We start from the raw sequence: 18,910 nt of genomic DNA on the forward strand, positions 1-18,910 counted from the left end.
TTATTCTAATCACTTTTAATCATCTTGCATAGATGTGTGATGCCAGTTATCAGGTACACAGAACATCATAAAAATTGATTATTTCTATTTTCCTCTCCAGTTTGCATTTCTCCATGCAGGATTTTTCTACTTCTATTCATTTCTGTTTCTCTAAAATTTTTTGAAAAAAAGGCTCATTTTATTATTTTTTAAAGATTTTATTTATTTTAGAGAGAGCGAGCAAGAGTGGTGGGAGGAGTAGAGGGGGAGATAAAATCTCAAGCAGATGCCATGCTGACCACAGAGCCTGATGGGGGCAGGGGTTTCCATCTCATGACCCCAAAATTATGACCTGAGCCAAACTCAAGATTGGATGCCCAACCAACTGAGCCACCCAGGTACCCCCTTTTTCTTTCTTTTTGAAAAAAAAAAGGTTTCTTTAAAGAATGTTTTCATAATTATATCATTGCACAAAAGTTTATTAATTTTAATTTCAAATGGCAAAAAAAATGCAGAATAACTATTCCTTTAAATTTTAGCCATAAGTATATGGTAGATTCAGGTTTTAAGAAACTGAGTATACATTTTCTTTTGTCTTGTACATGGGCACAGTTATATTAAGAATCATTTATCATATTCTGCCACAAAATGTCTCTGTAGTTACCAGGAGAATGAGACCATGTTACTTTTATAATATCTGATAAGAGTTTTATTAGTTTTTGACCTATACAAGAAAGACATTTTCACAAACTTTTAAACTGCTTATTGGTCAGTATACATATCTCCCTCCCCACCACCAATATCTTGTGACTTAGACTGTATTTAACACAAAACAGTTTTTCTCCTTTGAGATTAAAGGTAACTACACATGATAGAAATTGCAAATGTTCATTGTACCCAACTTTCCAAGAAACTTTTATTTCCACAAAAAGCAATGCAGATTTTCAGAAGAGGTTAAAACCTAGGAAAACTTAAAATTGTGGAAATTGAAGATTAAATGACTTTGAATTGAAAGTGGTAATTTTTCCTCCACTTTGTCAACTCTTCCTTGCTTTCAATCCATTCTATTATTTTTTCTCCTGTTAAATTCCAACTATTTTTCCTGCAACTTATTTAAAAGTGATATCCATAAGATGATAATAACTTTCAAGTTAAAAATGAAAAGCTATCATCACAGTGATTCTAGTCATTTATTTGCTCGGTACATTTTGAAAACTATGGGCACAGATTATTTAAAAATTTATAAATTAGTATACTTTGCTTTTCAAAAAATGAAAATAAAATGAAAACCATATTAATATCTTTATCAAAATGTGACTTTATGCTGTAAAAATTTTTTATTTCATCTTTGTCCTATTTCAAATGACCAGTGTCTTTGATTTCAGAAGGAAACAATATTTAAAGAAACAGGTTATTCTGCACGACACTAAGTATCCATTTAGATTAATAGCTGTATGTAACTCCCAACTATTTTTAATGGCAATAAATCGAGAGACTCTTTAAAATGTGAAAATTCTGACCTAACTTGTACCTTTCACTGCAGTCTTGTTTTGAAGGATGTTACAGAATAAATAATCCTTTCCACAATAACTCAGAAATCTAACACTTGTAGTTCCACTTCTACTAATTTCTCATTGTACTAAACTTTAAAAAAGATATTTAAAAGATAGGAATTGTTCTTATAATTAAAGTTCCGTTCTGTCCATCCAGCAGGCTTTCTTCATGTAGAGAGTTGTTAGATGTCATTTGGAACTGATTCAACTCCATCCTGCATAAATTAAATTCCTTGTTTGTTCGTATACCTTAACTGGGGATTTGTTAATAAGAGATAGAGGTGAAATGTTTATGGTCTGATTAAATATGTTTACTTACATCTATTTATTCCTCCAAATATTTCATTTGTTTACATTCAGGGCAACGAAGGGTTTATGTGTGCTTTATACATCTGTGTGTGCCTATGTGTGCACATGGGTATGTCTATGTGTTTTGTGGTGGATTGATTAGGAAGGAGCCATGCTCAACTACCCAAGGGATTTAAAAACGTTCTAAGAGATTAAAGTAAATCTATCCAAAGAAATGCTACCTCTGTATGTTTTAAAGGTTTTTCCCAGCAACACTTCTTAGAACTTTTGACATTCTTATGTGACTTCATAGATATAAAGAACTTTTAAGCTTCCTACCTTAAGATTTCTTTTAAATCCTTCTAATCTTTTCAATGAGATTAAGTGTTCTGAGAATTGACTCTGAGATAGTAGTGTTTATATTGTTGTGGGGGAGATGCCTGGAAAATCAGAGGAAAAAAAATGGGATGTTAGAAAGTATGATAATAACTCACAAAAGAAAGATTTGTATTTACAATTTTATATCTACAATTGTATGTCATATATACCCATCTGAAGTACTATTATATTAACCAGAATTTTCTTCTGCTTATACTTCCATGAATCTATTTCATAAATATAACTGTGGCCCCAAATGACTTATCTGCTGAAGACTCTCCTGAATTATAGCAAATGCAAATATTATTTTTAATTTAATTTTAATGATGAGTGTTATTCACAGTATATATGACCTACACAGTAATTTACTCTTATGTAATACATCATAACATTGCATTTAAAAAATATTTCAAATACATAGAGAATTACAATATATAAGCATTTTTCTACTAGGCCATAAAATTAATAAAGAAATATAACTTTGGGTCACTATTACTAACATTACCAGTGGTGCTTTATCCTTCTCTATACATCTTCAGTGTAACAAAAAAGCAGAAGCTATAATACTATATTCTGTTAGAATAAAAAACAGAGCGTATATAATCTGTAATTAATAGGACAGGATAAGGATGATTGTTTAAAGCCCTCTGCCAGAACAGAATGGATTAGAGCATAGATATATTATAAGGGAATTGAATAGTAAGAGCTTCAATTTAAATACAGTTGATCCTTGAACAGTATGGGGGTTAGGGACACTGATTCTTACACAAGTAAAAATCCACATATAACTTTTGACTCTCCCAAAACTACCAATAGTCCACTGTTGACTGGAAGCCTCACTGGTAACAGCAGTTGATTAACACATATTTTGTGTATGTGTTGTATCCTGTATTCTTACAGTCAAGTAAGCTAGAAAAAATAAAATGTTATTAAGAAAATCATAAGGATGAAAAAATATGTTTTCAGTACTATACTGTATTTATGGGGGGAAAATCCCAGATAAATGGACCTGCACAGCTCAAACCAAAAGTCAACTGTTTATTTCAAGCTATATTATTCTCTTGGTCATTAGTTTTTGGTGGTTTCCTTTCAATATGTCTGGCATGGTTTATTTGTTTTATTTTGTTTATTTTTTTTGTGTTTGGTGTTCATTCATTGCATTCCTGAATTTGTGTAGTTTTGTCTTTCAGCCTAATGGGGATGTTTTCACCTATTACTTTTTTTTTTTCAATTTTTTATTTGTTTTTAGTACTGTATTCTTTGTCTTTGGGGTGATGTTTATGGCACAAATGTTAATTTGTTTGTTCTTATCCCACAAATCTCTGAGGCTCCATACTTTTTTTTTCATTGCTTTTCCTGTCTTTATTCAGAAGGGTAATTTCTACTGACCTATCTTTTCTCTGTCATCCCCATTCTGAATTGAGTTTACCCAGTGAAGATTTTTATTTCAGTTATTTCATTTTTCAGTTTTGAAGTTTCCATTGGGTCATCTTTCTATCTTTTATTTTTTTGCTGAGGCTATTTTTCCATGCATTTCAAGTGTTCTCTGTTACTTACTGGAGCATTTTTTAATGGATACATTAAAGTCTTTGTCAGATAAATTCAACATATCAACATTGTTATCTGTTGATTGGATTTTCCCATATGAGTTGAGTTTTTTTTTTTTTTTTTTTTTTTGGACTCTCCATGTACTCTCCATGTACTGAATAATTGTAGACAGAGTGGTGGTCATTTATTTTTTTTAAAGATTTTATTTATTTATTTATTCATAGAGACAGAGAGAGAGAGGCAGAGACACAGGCAGAAGGAGAAGCAGGCACCATACAGAGAGCCTGATGTGGGACTCGATCCAGGGTCTCTAGGATCATGACCTGGGCTACGGGTGGTGCTAAACCGCTGTGCCACCGGGGCTGCCCTGGTGGTCATTTAAAATAATGTGTTTGGGATGCTGATCTTAATTAAATCCTATTGAGAATATTGATTTTTGGTTGTTGTTATATCAGGTAGTTGATCTGGGTAGGTCTAGCCAACCTGATTTCTGCAGGTTGTTTCCAATGTCCATTCAGTTTTCAAAGGTTCTGTTGTACTACTCAGATGTTTTCTGGATGTGAACCACCACCAGTAGGTAGTCCAGGATATGAGTGGTGCTCTGTTAGTCAAGTTCTCATATTTGTTATGCTGAATAGTATCAGACCCACATCTCTGTAGCTCAGATGTGAGTCCAGGAGTCATTAAACATTTGATGAGGTCATTTTACTGACCTCTCTTTCTCTGTCATCTCTCTTGTATGTTCTAGTTCCCTGGAATCCCCTTTTTCATTCCTTTTGCCTGAAAGCTGATATGTAGTTACTGTATTCTACACTTTAGCAATTAAATATCTGGGATCAAGCAGCAAAAAGGACAGAGAAGGAGGAAAGAAGAGCAAGAGAAGAACTACTACTTCACCAATAGTAGTTGGTCCACCCTTTTGGAATCACAACTCTAGCAAATAGAAAGTTCTCCTGTCTCAGAGATTTGTATGTAATCTAATACAGGTTAGCATTGCCACCAGCTGTTACCATCACAATGGAATTGCTTAGAGGTGAGTGCACAGACTAAGGAAGAAAAAAAATGGGGACAAGGGTTTTAGTGTTCTACCTGATTGTTAGGAATCTTCTTAGCTGCTCTCAGTAAGATTTCTGTAGCTCTTTCTGTCTTCACCCCAGTGGTCCAATACTTGAATATCTCCTGTGTGGTCTTCTTCATGATTCTCCTAAGGCGTGTCTCTCCATTAACAATACAAATAATTAAATCTACATATCATGAGTGATGCCCTTCAGTTATCAACTCTTTTGCTGTAGTAGCCAGCTTAGCTTACTTACTATTGGTGTAATGAATGTCTTTTATGTGGGCTATCTCAGTGATCTAATCCTTTATTTCCATTCCAATCAAAGCAAGCACACCATGAGTTTTTTGTTTGTTTGTTACCCTGGGCATATACCACTGTAATTTCTGGAGTTCTTACAGATGGCTGGGAGATATAATTTACAGAGAAATATGATTTCTGTTTTCTTTTCCACATTGTTTTCCTCTCTCTTATTCCAGATGAAATATCTCCTACAAGATTTAGCTGCTGCTTTAAAGAACCCAGTATTATTGTGTTACATAGGATAACCAGAAACACAACCAGAAGCTCCAGTCATTCCAAACTTGTACTCATTACTGACACTCAGCCATTCTCACATGTTCTGTCCTCTCACTCTGGGATGTTATGACATGTGTCATTTCTCCTGCATTGAAATGTCTCTGAAGAAGTACAATTCCATGTACTCCCCACTCCCCTGCCCTGGCAGTCTGCCAGAATGTTTGATGATTTATCATTGTTATTACTGCATGTATCGTGCGTCAATAAGCAAGTTGTAGGAAAGAAATATAGATTCGTTCACTAAAAAATATATTGATACATTCTCAGTGTTATTGCCTATTATTCAAATGTTAATGCAATGTTTATGGCAATCACAACATAAAGTAAAACATCTCTGGCTTAATAATAGCAGACCATTAAATTGCATAAAAGTCTGAGAGCTCTCCAGGGAGTATTAAAATTGAGCTGCCAAAACCAGTTGGAGGGAAAAAAAAAAACAATATAGGTGTCATTCTTTTTCTTTTTTTCTTTCTGTTTTCTTTCTTTCTATTCTTCTATCTCTCTCTCTCTTTTTCTTTTTTACAGAGTATGTCATAAAAGAAATTGTAAGAAACCTAGGATTGCAAATGTATGGTTTCTGATATTTTTTATAGATTTTATAACACATGTAAACTTTTCTTTTTCTTCTTTTTCCAAGATAAGCATGATCAATAAGATCTCTCAAACTAATATTGTTATAAAACATAAAATAACTTCACTAAAATTTTATTCTGATATTATTTTTAAATACTTTCTTTCCAGGCAGCCCGGGTGGCTCAGCGGTTTAGTGCCACCTTCAGCCCAGGGCTTGATCCTGGAGACCCGGGATGGAGTCCCATGTCAGGCTCCCTGCATGGAGCCTGCTTCTCCCTCTGCCTGTGTCTCTGCCTCTCTCTTTCTCTCTGTGTGTTTCTCATGAATAAATAACTAAATAATTTTAAAAATAAATAAATAAATACTTTCTTTCCAATGTACCAAATATTAGTGACTGGGTAGCTAGTTATAAAGAAAAAATGGTATATATAGGGTAGAAAACAAAAATAATTTTAGAAAAAGAGAGTAGACAAAGGGAAATGTATTCTAATCCTCATGTTTTCTGGGGATTACATATGTACTGTTGTTCTGATAATTAGATTAAAACACATAATGAGATTATTGAATGGGAATGTATTTTCTCCCATAGTTCATTCTTCAAATAATTTTTGAGTGTTCATCATTTACTATGTAATATTCTCTGCATTGGGAATGCAACAGGAGATAATGCAGTTATAGTTCTGCTAGAGGTCTCACTCTAGTGGAGGAGACAAACAATAAACAAAGCAACACATATATCACAAATAATTAATGAAAAAAAAGTCCTGCTAAGGAAATAAAGCAGGTTGAGAGGGATTGAGTATGGTTGTCTTGTATGATACAGGATTATCAAGGAAAGCATCTTGGATAAGTTGACATTAAGAGGAGATCTGAAGTGTGAAAATAGATATCTGAAAGAAGAGACTTTCAGACACATGAAACTCACTTGAGGCTGGTGAGCATATGGTGTGTTCAAGAACATGCTAAGAAGATTGTATGATTGGACATAAGTGATCAGGAGACAGAGAGCGCTAGGAAAGCAGGGTAGAGAAGTTAGGGAAACTCTGTAGGCCACTGTAAGTACTTTAGCCTTTACTATGAAGGGAGAAGCAATTTGAGATACTATGATTTCTACTTTAAAAGACAATGTCTATCTCCATGAATAAATGACTACAACTAGGCCACAGCACAAACTAAGATTTGTATATTTCAAGTTCCCTGAAGGCTGGGGCAAAGAAGACTGAAGATTATTATTTAAATGTTGTAGACTTTGAGTCACCTGGATGGCTCAGTCAGTTGAGCATCTAACTCCTGATTTCAACTCAGGTCATGATCTCAGTGTCCTATGTGCCGGGGCATGGAGCCTGCATAAGATTCTCTCTCCCTTTCCTTCTGCTCCTCCCTCTGCTCTTCCTCTCACCCTTAAAGCAAAAAAAAAGTAAATGTAGTAGACTTCCAGATATTCTCTGATATTTATTAAATAGAAATGGGAGACATGAGAAGTGTCCCTCTTTACTTCCAGTTCACCATCACAGAAGTGAAGGAGAGGTGTGTGTGGGGGAGACCAAATATCCTGAAGTTCTTTTATTGCTTAGTTTGACGTTACCTGGGTGAGTGTGAGGAGGACAATAGTTTAACCTCCTTGTTTAAATTTGTCATCTGTGAAGTGGGGAATAATACTACTGGCTGATGCTAATATATGCTATTAATTGTTGATATGGGCTTTACTGTTGTTACTGTTAATATGTATCTTGCTGATGAAAATCAGAGTTTTAAGTTTATATTCTAAGAGCTAGATGCCAAATTATAATATATAAGATAGCATAATTAATTGTCCCTATGGAACTTATTAGAAATAATGTGTTGTTCTTTACTCCTGGTGACCATATAATTCCAAATTGCAAAGCTTATTTTTAAGTGTACTCTCCATTATTTGATAAAGCCTATAAAAGCCACCTTTATCACATACCCAGGAGATTTGATGTTGAAAATTTAAATTAGAATCTAATAACATAGTAATTATTTAAATATGAGATGATGTTAAAAGCATTAATATAAATATGATTAAATCACTTTTAATAATAACTGAAAATTGGGCACTGTGAGTCAAAAACTTTGAGAACTGGTTTAAATAAACAATGATACTGCTATCAGATGATGATGGAAGTAAAACTCTCATTCACACAGTTCTCAAGGCAGTATAGTATGGAGGCATGAGAAGCCAAGACCTGAATTATAGCATGCATATCAATTGTTTTTCTGTCAAATAGGAAATATTTTTCATTGACCCTATGAAATGACCTAATGATGTAATGATACAGGACTGTTAACAGATTCTAGTGATAGATATTAGATTTCAGATCTTAAATTAACAATCAAAATAAGCTGACTAGTACACTTTTTATACTCTTCATTAATACTTTGTCTAATAAATAGCCATATGAAGTTTGATAAGTCTAATGAGAATTTTCAAGTGTTTAAGACAAAAGTAAAATTGATATTTAAGAATTGATCCTGGGCACCTGGGTGGCTCAGTTAATTAAGTATTTACCTTCAGTTCAGGTCATGATCCTGGGCTCCTGGGATGGAGCCCTCCCCATCAGCTCCCTGCTCAGCGGGGAGTCTGCTTCTCCCTCTCCCTTTGCCTGCTGCCACTGTGCTTGCTCACTCTCTCTCACTCATTCTCTCCCTCAAATAAATAAATGAAATCTTTAAGAAAAAAAAATGATGCAATTTCATCTGCTTTTGTCTTTTTAAAGTACTTTTTTAAAAAATTGACCTGATAATATAGGAATATTCAAAATTAGGGAAAAAAAGTCACTTAAATCCAAGTTACAACATTTTAATTTTTTTAAATAGTTACCAGAAGCACTAGTAAACATATGGATTGAATATACCATCTGAATTTAAAATGCTAAAACTTTCAAATATTACAAAGAACATCATTAGTAAGTACTTCATCATTTAAGGACTTGGTTCTGAGGGTATAGGAAAGGCAGACAGCACTCATTCCCAATGCAATTATTAGTAAAGAACATTTTTCTTTTTAAAATATGGAGGCCAATGGCAGGGCTTATTTATTTGCCTCATCTGCAGATTACTCACAGGCTTCAGTTATAATAATAATGAATCTGCTTTGAAATATTTATAGTTAAAATATAAAATTACCCTGTGAACTATTTGCCTGTTTTCTAATTTATCACATTATATTTTTTCCAATGAGACCTGGCATTGAGAGAATAATACTTGAAATAGTGAAGACCTTTAGTTCTCTTCATTTCAGGATTTATTCTAGGCTTTTGATTTGGCTGTATGTTTGTAACATTAGAAATGTATTTAAAAATATGTTTGTCAGAAGGACATGAAATAGTAATTTTTAAGATGGCCTGGAAACACTTTATTTGCTTAGCCATTGTTTTTTGATATTTTAAGTGTTTTTGTTGTTGTTGTTGTTTTTGTTGTTGTTGTTGTTTTAGTTTTAAGAGAGAGAGAGAGGGATGAGGAGGAGCAGAGGAAGAAGGAAAGAGGATCCCAAGCAGGCTTCATGCTTCAGCACAGACTGGAGGCAGGGCTCAGGGCTTGATCTCATGACCCTGATATCATGATCCTGAGATCAACCTGAGCCAAAATCAAGAGAGTGGGTCTTAGCTGCCTAAGCCAACCAGGCATGCCAGTATTTTAAAAGTTTTGATTGAAAGCATATGGCCTGAGGTAGGGATTGAATGCCAGAAGATGGTAGTAAAACATACTGTGTTTTAGTTGTATTCAGAAAAAACAATATGAGGAAATGAGAGGATGTTGAGGGTAGGCAAAAGAGAGTAAAAGAAAGAAAATACTGTTGGGGGCCATTTTTTCTAGTAACCACTGAGCTTCTGTTAGGCAGATTGATTCACCAAGGATATAATTGTAATTATTGATAAAAACCTATGTTGAAGCCTACACCCAAATGAAATGCTCTTGGTTGCTCTGATTTTGTTCTGTAGCATATCATAAGACATCAAAAATAGAGTAATGTCACAAAATAAGTCTTTTCTTTATTCAACAAACATTTTTTGATGACCCAATTTTCTTGATATATATCTCTCCCTACACATTGTAATATTTATCATGTAAACTTGGGAGGTCATTTTCTGTACTGTCTGTACTTTTTTATTTCATTGCCAGCAAAGTGAGAATAATACTAATCATTACAATATAACACTAGTGTGAAGAATCAATGAAATAATCTATTCATAGTGCTCAGTACATACATAGGCACATAGTAAACCCTCAGTGTTAGCTATAATAAGTATAGGTTAGTACCATTTCATGAACTGTAGAAAATTAGGTTAAACAAAATAAAAATAATTTTATGTATCACACACACTTCTGCTTATGCATTTGAAAGCCCTTTCTTCTCACTGGATTGGGAGGAATAAAAGATATCTTATGGGAAATAAAAATGAAAAGAGAATTATTTTGATGGGGCATAGTTTCAGTTATGTCTAGGGAAGTATTATTCTCTGTATATTCTTCAGAACTTAATTCTATTGTTAAATAAATTCTGTATTATTTAGCTCTCTTGAAAATTTACAACAACAACAACAAAAAGAGTCCCATTAATGGCTCTGAGATTACGAGATAAAACAAACACTAGAAGGAGCAACAGTAAAAAAAATTTAGCACAGATTTTCAAATTTAACAAACCTTAAATACCCATACACCCTACTACCTCAAATTCCTTTGTTGGGGGAGAAAGGGGCATTGAATCTACCATCTCTGACTTTAGAAAAATACTGAATGCTGGTAAAATGTAACTTAGAAGACATAAAAGGAAGCAAAAGAAAAACAGTTATTTTCTCATCCTTAAAACATAGTTCAGGAGAACAATAGACAAAAACTATGAGAAAGTTACAAAATGCAAAGTGGTAGATGTGGGGATAAGACAAATAAACTGAGGTAGTAGGATCTTCTGCAATCAGCAATTGTATGTGACTTGTAACTGTGAATGATATATAACCTCATTTTGCTTAATACCCGGATTACAATTATCCATGTTACTATTATCTTCAAAGCATGAATAAATTAAAGTTGGCTACAGGTTTGAAAAATAGTTAAATTGCAGAGAAAAACATTGAACTTGGATTATACCTTCCACTGCATATCTTTTTTTTACAAAATGAATAGGATCAGAACATTCTATTTGCCAACTTTTCTTTTTTACATGTTAGTTTTCTAGTATGTTTTGAGCTGCTGTTGCAGCAAGTTTATGTCTGCCTTTTAGCAGCCCCATGTGTAATATTCTGACATGATTCTACATATATGATAAACTTATATCAAATTCTAAGCACTGTTCAACAGGAAGACAAGGGAATATTTTAGCAGGTAGAACATTTAATAAAAGTGTAGGCATCAGTGTAATTTATAACATTTTTATGACATTATTTCTAAGTATTTATGTTATTTTTATGCTAAAATAATGGAAATTTCATAAGCCAAATCATTTTGATTAGACACCCATATATCTAAAGACCATATGTATAGGAATAATGAAACACATGTATTTGGATACTGAATATTTCAGTATTACTATAGCACAAGATAGATATTACAGAGGAAATAAGTTCTGATAATTAATGTGGAAATTAAGCTATGAATATATTCATTATGGAACAGCATGAATTTTTTGGATAAGAGTAATATGAATAAATAAATTATTTAAGGAGATAGTTCTCGTAGATTTTTAAAGAATGATTTATGTGCTAATTTAATTTGCAGGTAGAGTAAATTTTAAGCTCTCTCAGGCAAACTCACTTGGTCAAATTCTATTAACAATGGAACTCTATTAGAGAAAAAGAAGATATAATAATCTGTATAAAGAGAGAGAAATATTGCCACAGTGATCTCTTCTCCTAATAAACACCACTGTTCACAAGAAAGACAGTTTCACAATATGGTCATGTGTCTTAAGAAGACAGAAATATATATATATAACAGTAATGATCCCCCATTGATCTTCTTTTTAGTTGCTTTGCTGTAACTCATGACTAAAGTTAATCGGGAAATAGTCAACCTTCCTAGGGGTGAGCTTCATCTATCTTATATTGCAATCCCTACCTATTGCTATTCATCAGAGCGAGGCTTAAATAGACTCCTCTCAGCAGAATTCAAGGCACAGAGGAAGAAAAACTGTAACAATGATAAGGAGTGAACTTATCTGCATTGGCTCAAAAGTATTTTTAAAATAAGTTTATTCAGTTTACTTAAATTAAAAAGACCCAAAAAACAAAAACATTTACCCATTTCTCCAACCTCCTACCCCCTGCCTCTTACAACCATCAATCTGTTCTGTAAGATGTTTTTTGTTTTTTTTGGATTTTTTTGTTTTGTTTTATTCCATGTCTAAATTCATTATGTAGTTGTCATTCTCTGTCTTATTTCACTTACCATAATGCCCTCAAGGTCCATCCATGTTGTTGCAAATGGCAAGATTTCCTTCTTTTTTATGGCCAAATGATATTTTGATATATAATACACACACACACACACACACACACACACACACACACTACATCTTGATCTATTCATAAATCAGTGGACACTTAGGTTGCTTCTGTGCCTTGGCTATTATTAATAATGCTTCAATGAACATGGGGTGCATTTTTTCAAATTAGTGTTTTCATTTTCTTTAGATAAATACCTAAGAGTAGAATTGTTGGATCATATGGTGGTTGTATTTTTAATTTTTTTGAGGAACCTCCATACTGTCTTCCATTGTGGTGGCACCAATTTGCATTCCCATCAGCAGAGCAGAAAGACTCCCTTTTCTCTATATTATTGCAATGCATGTTATTTCTTATCTTTTTAGTAATAATCATTCTGATAGGTATGTTACTAAAATATAACTATTGGAAATAAAAACTGGCCAAGTAATAAGACACACTGTCTAAGTAGAGACTTTCATAATGGCAGTGTGAATTCTTTATTAAACAAATAAGTCCCCTAAAATTGTCTTAAAGGTGTATAGCAAAGGGAGAAAACTTTTTCAACTCTATAAAAAGGCGAGTCTTGGCAGTTGAGCATAATTATTCCCTCCTCTTCTCTCTCAATCTAGTTACCTGTGATAGAAAGTCACCAGAATAAATAAAGGCTCCTTTTTCCCGTAATTCCCATTACAAAGCTACAATTTCATCTTTGGTGGGGCAGGCCACCAATTACTCTGGTCTCTGCAGCTACTATGCCAGAAGCTTTATTCCACACAGATATTCATATTACATGTAGGGAGCTCTCTTATCCTGCTCAGCCTCCATTCATAAGATGAAAGTTCTTCCCCAGATGAAGCAGACTGAGAATACTGGATCTCCACCTCTCAAACCACAATGTGCTCATAGCATAGAGGTTCCAATCCAAATGGAAGAAAACTAGTGGCTACTAAACCATTCACCATTTTTCTTGTAGACCTGGGATAATAATCCAGGAAGAACAAGCCTCTGTCTCCATCCCCGTCACCTATGCAGAAGTCAGAGGCTCTAACTAGGTGCAGAAGTAGTCTATAACAAGAGAGCCATAAACATTTTTGTTAGAAGGGAATGACTTTTGGGGGAAGTTCTTGCATAAAGGTATGTGGAAAACATTGGAGATTTGGGTTGGGAGAAATTGATAGGAGATAAAATTGAAGACCAGGTCAAAGTTGAATAGAGAGAAAAGTAAAAGTGATAGCTAAGAAGGGCCCTTCTGAGGTCGGAGAAAACCTCAGGCCTGATAGCACTCAGCAGCTGAAAGGAAACACTTTAGTTGGATCAGAATGCGGAACACTTTATGTTCCCCAGAGTGTGGTTGAAACAACAGATCATCACCTACCACTTAGTAGAGGATAATTCATGGATGTGATTCCGATAGTGGTAGATCATTCAAAAACTGAATTGAGAGATTAAAAAAAAAAAAGGAGTCAAACAAGTTGAGCTAAAATTGTAGTCATAGCTAGTGAAACTATGTCAGGGAGACTGTGTAAAAGCCCAAGTTTACAACCTCTGAAGAGCAACATCAAAGGCTTCACAATGTAAGGGAAATAGACTTCACTAAAATAATTCATCCAAGTCATTAAAGAAGCAGGCAAAGAAAAAATAAAGATAAAAATGCCTAAGTTGGGAGGAGTGTCAGTCATTATTTAGAGTTGTTACAATATATTATCTAAAATGTCCAGTTAACAAAAATATAAGACATGCACAGAAACAGGAAAGCATATCTAATTATAGGGGGAAAAGCAGAGAATAGAAACTGACACCAAGGAAGGCCATATATTGAAAAAATATATAAAAGAAAAGAGAGGGATGATTAGGTGACTCAGCGGTTGAACATCTGCCTCTGGTTCAGGACATGATCCCACTCGGGGGATGGAGTACCGTGTCAGGCTCCCTGTGAGGAGCCTGTTTAACTCTCTGCCTATGTCTCTTCCTCTCTCTGTGTGTCTCTCATGAATAAATAAATAAAATCTTAAAAAAATCAAAAAGAAAAAGAGAGTCACAAAGACCATCTATTGTTTGTTACCATTCATATGATGTATCTGGAAAAGGAAAGTCTACAATGATGAAAAACTAGATTCATGGTTGCTTAAATCGGAGGAGGCTGAAGATGACAAAATGATGACAAAAATGTTCTAAAATTAGATTTATGATGATGATTGTACAGATGTCTGAATATACTGAAAAACCCCAAATTGAATACTTTAGGTAAAGTGGTATAAGATCTCAGCAAGGCTGTTATAAAATACATAGTAATTTTGCACATAAAGTTATTTTTAGTAATGGTGTAGAGCCATTGTGTAGATAGCCCACTTAAACATTTAAATTAAACTATCCATAGGAGTTTTGCTGATTGAGATATTTAATTTTTTAAAAACTTTAACCTAAAACATACTTTACATCTGATCCTATAACTTTGCTATTGCACTTGGTTCTCTTTACAAAGGGTGTTAGAGAAGCAGCAGTCAATATTTTGTAAAAGCAACCCCTAAAATACAAGCTGACACCTGATTTACTCATCCTTTGTCCAAGCAAGATTAGGTAATCACAGACAGAACTTTGAGAAATATCCTCCATCTATGTTGAAAGAATCAACCAGGTATAGAACCATAAATATGACACCTAACAACAGAAGAATGATTCTTGGATTTCCTTAGTTGATAAGTAGAAATATAATATACTGTGGATGGAAGCTCCTGAAATAGTTCTGTCAGAAGATCAGAAACTATAGATGTGAATTGTTATAAATAACTGTAAAATGCAATTATGTTAAAAATTAGACCAAAGGAAAACAGAAAATGAAATGAAGTGATTCTTGGTTAAAAAAAATAATAAGAAGATCTGGACAGCCCAGTGGATCAGTGGTTTAGTGCTGCCTTCGGCCCAGTGCATGATCCTGGAGACCTAGGATCGAGTCCCATGTCGGGCTCCCTGCAGGGAGCCTGCTTCTCTCTCTGCCTGTGTCTCTGCCTCTCTCTCTCTCTCTGTGTCTCTCATGAATAAATAAATAGAATCTTAAAAAAAAAAAAAAAGAAAACCATTAAGATCTGGATCAGATTATGAGTTTTGAAATATACCTAACTCTGAAATATCTATAAACTTCCCATCTGTTGCTGACCCTCCAGTGCAGAATAGGAGGAGAACAAAAGCACATACTAAGCATAGGACATGAAGGGAAATGTTCCTACTGTAAAATAATAACTCAATGATATATGTAACATGCATGAAGAAGATTAACAAGAAAGACTTACACAAATGAAATAGTCACTTTAATACAAATAAATATCCTAAATTTATCTAATTCATAATTTATATTTAACATCTTCTCCTGCTACTGCCATTAAATAAAACAGAATCAATAAAAATGGTGTATAAATTATTTAATTTTCATGTAAATATAATTACATTTCAAAATCTTCAAAGGCAACCAAACACAATCATTTTCTACCATTTAACATGAATATGGTAAATATTTTCCTCATTATTTATTAATGAGGAAAATATTAGGAATTAATTCACTAATTATTAGTGAATAATTCTGTGAGGAGAATATGTCTTTTTATTACTTATTTTTAAATGCTTTAGGGAACTACCATCAGGAATTTCAAGTGGATATTCTACAGAAAAGACCTGTTCCTACAGTTTTGAGGAAAGTACAATTTTAGTAAGTCAATGATATCCTCAGTTCTTTTTTGACCTATTATAAGAAGAACATGGCAGCATGTTGCAATTCTGTAATTCTTCCAAGAATTTTTTTGTCAGGAATATTAATAAAATCCTTGTACTTTTATTTCAAAAATCATGTACTGACTGACCCCCCATCACAGCCTCCTAGTACCTACATTTCTGTAGGTCTGTTCATCTCAGTTGTGCTGTTATCATTCAGACATTTCCTATCCTTGTGCATTATTAATCACTTTGAATGGATTTGTGTAGAAATTGACGCTATTTACCATTGTCAAAACCAATAATATTGGGAACTTTTAATCTATGGTTTGATTTTCTTTTTGGAGGAATTCAAGATTATGAATATGAATATGGTTATTATATTAATAATAAACAAAATTATTTTGAATTATTTTTTAAAGTTTCTGTTTTTAAAATATTTTATTTATATATTCATGAGAGACACAGAGAGAGAGGCAGAGACATAAGCAAAGGGAGAACCAGGCTCCCTGCCGGGAGCCAGATGCTGGGATTTGGTCCCAGGGGATCATGACCTGAGCCAAAGGCTGACTCTCAACCACTGAGCCACCCAGTGCTTCATGCACATTGCTTCACTTATACACTCTTGTCCTCTCTCTCTCTCTCTCTTTCACACACACACACACACACATACACACACACATAACGGCATTAGCTTTTGTTCTACAAATGAAAAATCATGAACTAGTAATTTGAGTAAGATCACAAAATCAGTATACATCAGACCTGGAGTTCAAATCCAGGAATTCAGATACCAAAATCTGATATGTTTTCAGCAAAAGCATAATGATGTTGTTGTGGATGATTTCTTCTGGCAAGGGATACAGTGAAATATTAATACAAAATGGATGAAAATTACTTCCAGTATTATTGATTACTGTATTGATGTGCCTATCCAGAATACTATGCTATGCTATAATAATATTGGATATAATATTGTAATATTTTAAAAGGATCATATAGCTTTTTATGGTAATCATCTCTATACAATACTATTTGTAGAAAATGTAACAGAAAGGAATTAAAAGAATATGAGTAAAAAATAGCTAAAATCTTTTATAAAAGACAGTATTCACATTGTCAGTCTTGAAAATTCAATTCTAAACTATTAATGACCTACGTAAATTGAACTTTGATACAAAATAAATGTTTCCCAATATATAGAAATATAATGAATTATATATGTATTATGAACTAATCTTGATAATTGAAAGGGAAATGTAGCTCCAGGGTTTTACAAGTTTCTTTTTTGTGATCATTAGAAATATTTCAGTAATTTTTCCTGTCTTACTCTTTACCATATAGTGATTCTTGCCAAAATGGCCCATCACTCACCGTAACTAACCAGTTAGATGTGGTAGTTCATTCATTCATCAAAGTCTGCATATCATACCCCTTTATTTCATACATATAAATCATTTCATGTACGATTACTAGTTCAGAAAATGAAAAATTTGTATTGCAGTATTCCAGTATCAACAAGGGGACCTAAATAGAAGAGTTTATTATAATTTCTAAACAATTTACAAACATTGCCTTAATTTAAACTTCATAGTAACCTTAGATGTGCATACCATTATCATGACTATACAGGTGAAGACTTTAGGCAAGAGGATGTAAATCATCTAACCAAGATCACACAATTACACAAATGTAGTATACAGCACTATCATATTACTCTTTAATTTTTTTCCTACTGAAGTTTCTCAATTCTCTTCTTTGCTAAATTGGACAAATGCCACTTCTTTTAGTTGCCTGAGACTAACATGAAATGTCTACTAGAAAGCTGCATTTGATTTTAATTATATAAACCTATACTGTTCTGTCTTCAAAGAGAGGTTCTAAAATTTAGTGATATTTTTTCACACTGCTTACTCATTGGAGTTTCACGTAGTCTCATAAATATCCATGATGAGAGACTTTATTAGAGGCCAATTAATTTTATAGACTTTAGTTATATTTGATTAGCTGCAAATAGTGATGTAGTAAGCAAAGTATAAAGTTGGTTATTTCAAAAGTTCAGGTTTTTTCTCAAAAAGGAATCTGTAGACTCTTGGGAACCTATATATTTCAGGGTTAATTAGTTCTATATTATCTCCTTTATACTTAGGTTTTTATTTTGTATCTAATATAAACAATAAAATGTGTTTGTGTTTAGGAGAGAGAGATAAATTAAGAGAGGAAAGGGAGAATAAACAGCTGAAATCTTCAGGGCATCCACCTTATACCCGGTTTACTCAGTGTCAGTATATTCATTAGAATTTGTTTCTGATTACCAACTTTAGCAAAAGAAACAAAAACAAAAAAAAACTATATTAATTTTATTGACTCTGGAAAAAGATAAAGGGAGATTTAATCTGGGGCACCTGAGTGACTCAGGCAGCTAAGTGTCTGCCTTCGACTCAGGTCCTGGGATCGAGCCCACTCAGGTCATGATCCCAGGATCCTAGGATTGGGCCCTGCATGGGGTTCCCTGCTTGGCAAGGAATCTACTTCTCCCTCTGTCCTTGCCTGGGCTCAACCCCACACCCTGCTCATGCTCTCTTGCTCTTTCTTTCTCAAATAAAATATTTTAAAAAAGGAAATTTAATCTATAAATGTCTAGTTTATGTTAGGCAAAGATCAAAAGTGTCCCTGCTTGTTCTGTTGAAGAAATGTATCATAACTTGCTTTGAAAAGAATAGTGAAAGAATTGAGATATATTTATACTATATAAAATTTCAACCTGTTAAAATTTAAAGAAACTGTACCATTGGTGAATACTCACACGG

The 18,910-nt window shown here is 33.6% G+C and overlaps 1 protein-coding gene across 1 annotated transcript in view; it reads left to right on the forward strand.

The window, feature by feature from the left end:
• The window catches only part of EYS (EGF-like photoreceptor maintenance factor), a 1,514,868-nt gene that overhangs the window by 189,848 nt on the left and 1,306,110 nt on the right, over positions 1-18,910 (forward strand). The gene's annotated exons all lie outside the window — the stretch shown is intronic.

Source organism: Canis aureus, chromosome 7 (genome assembly GCF_053574225.1).
Source record: "Canis aureus isolate CA01 chromosome 7, VMU_Caureus_v.1.0, whole genome shotgun sequence".
NCBI lineage: Eukaryota > Metazoa > Chordata > Mammalia > Carnivora > Canidae > Canis > Canis aureus.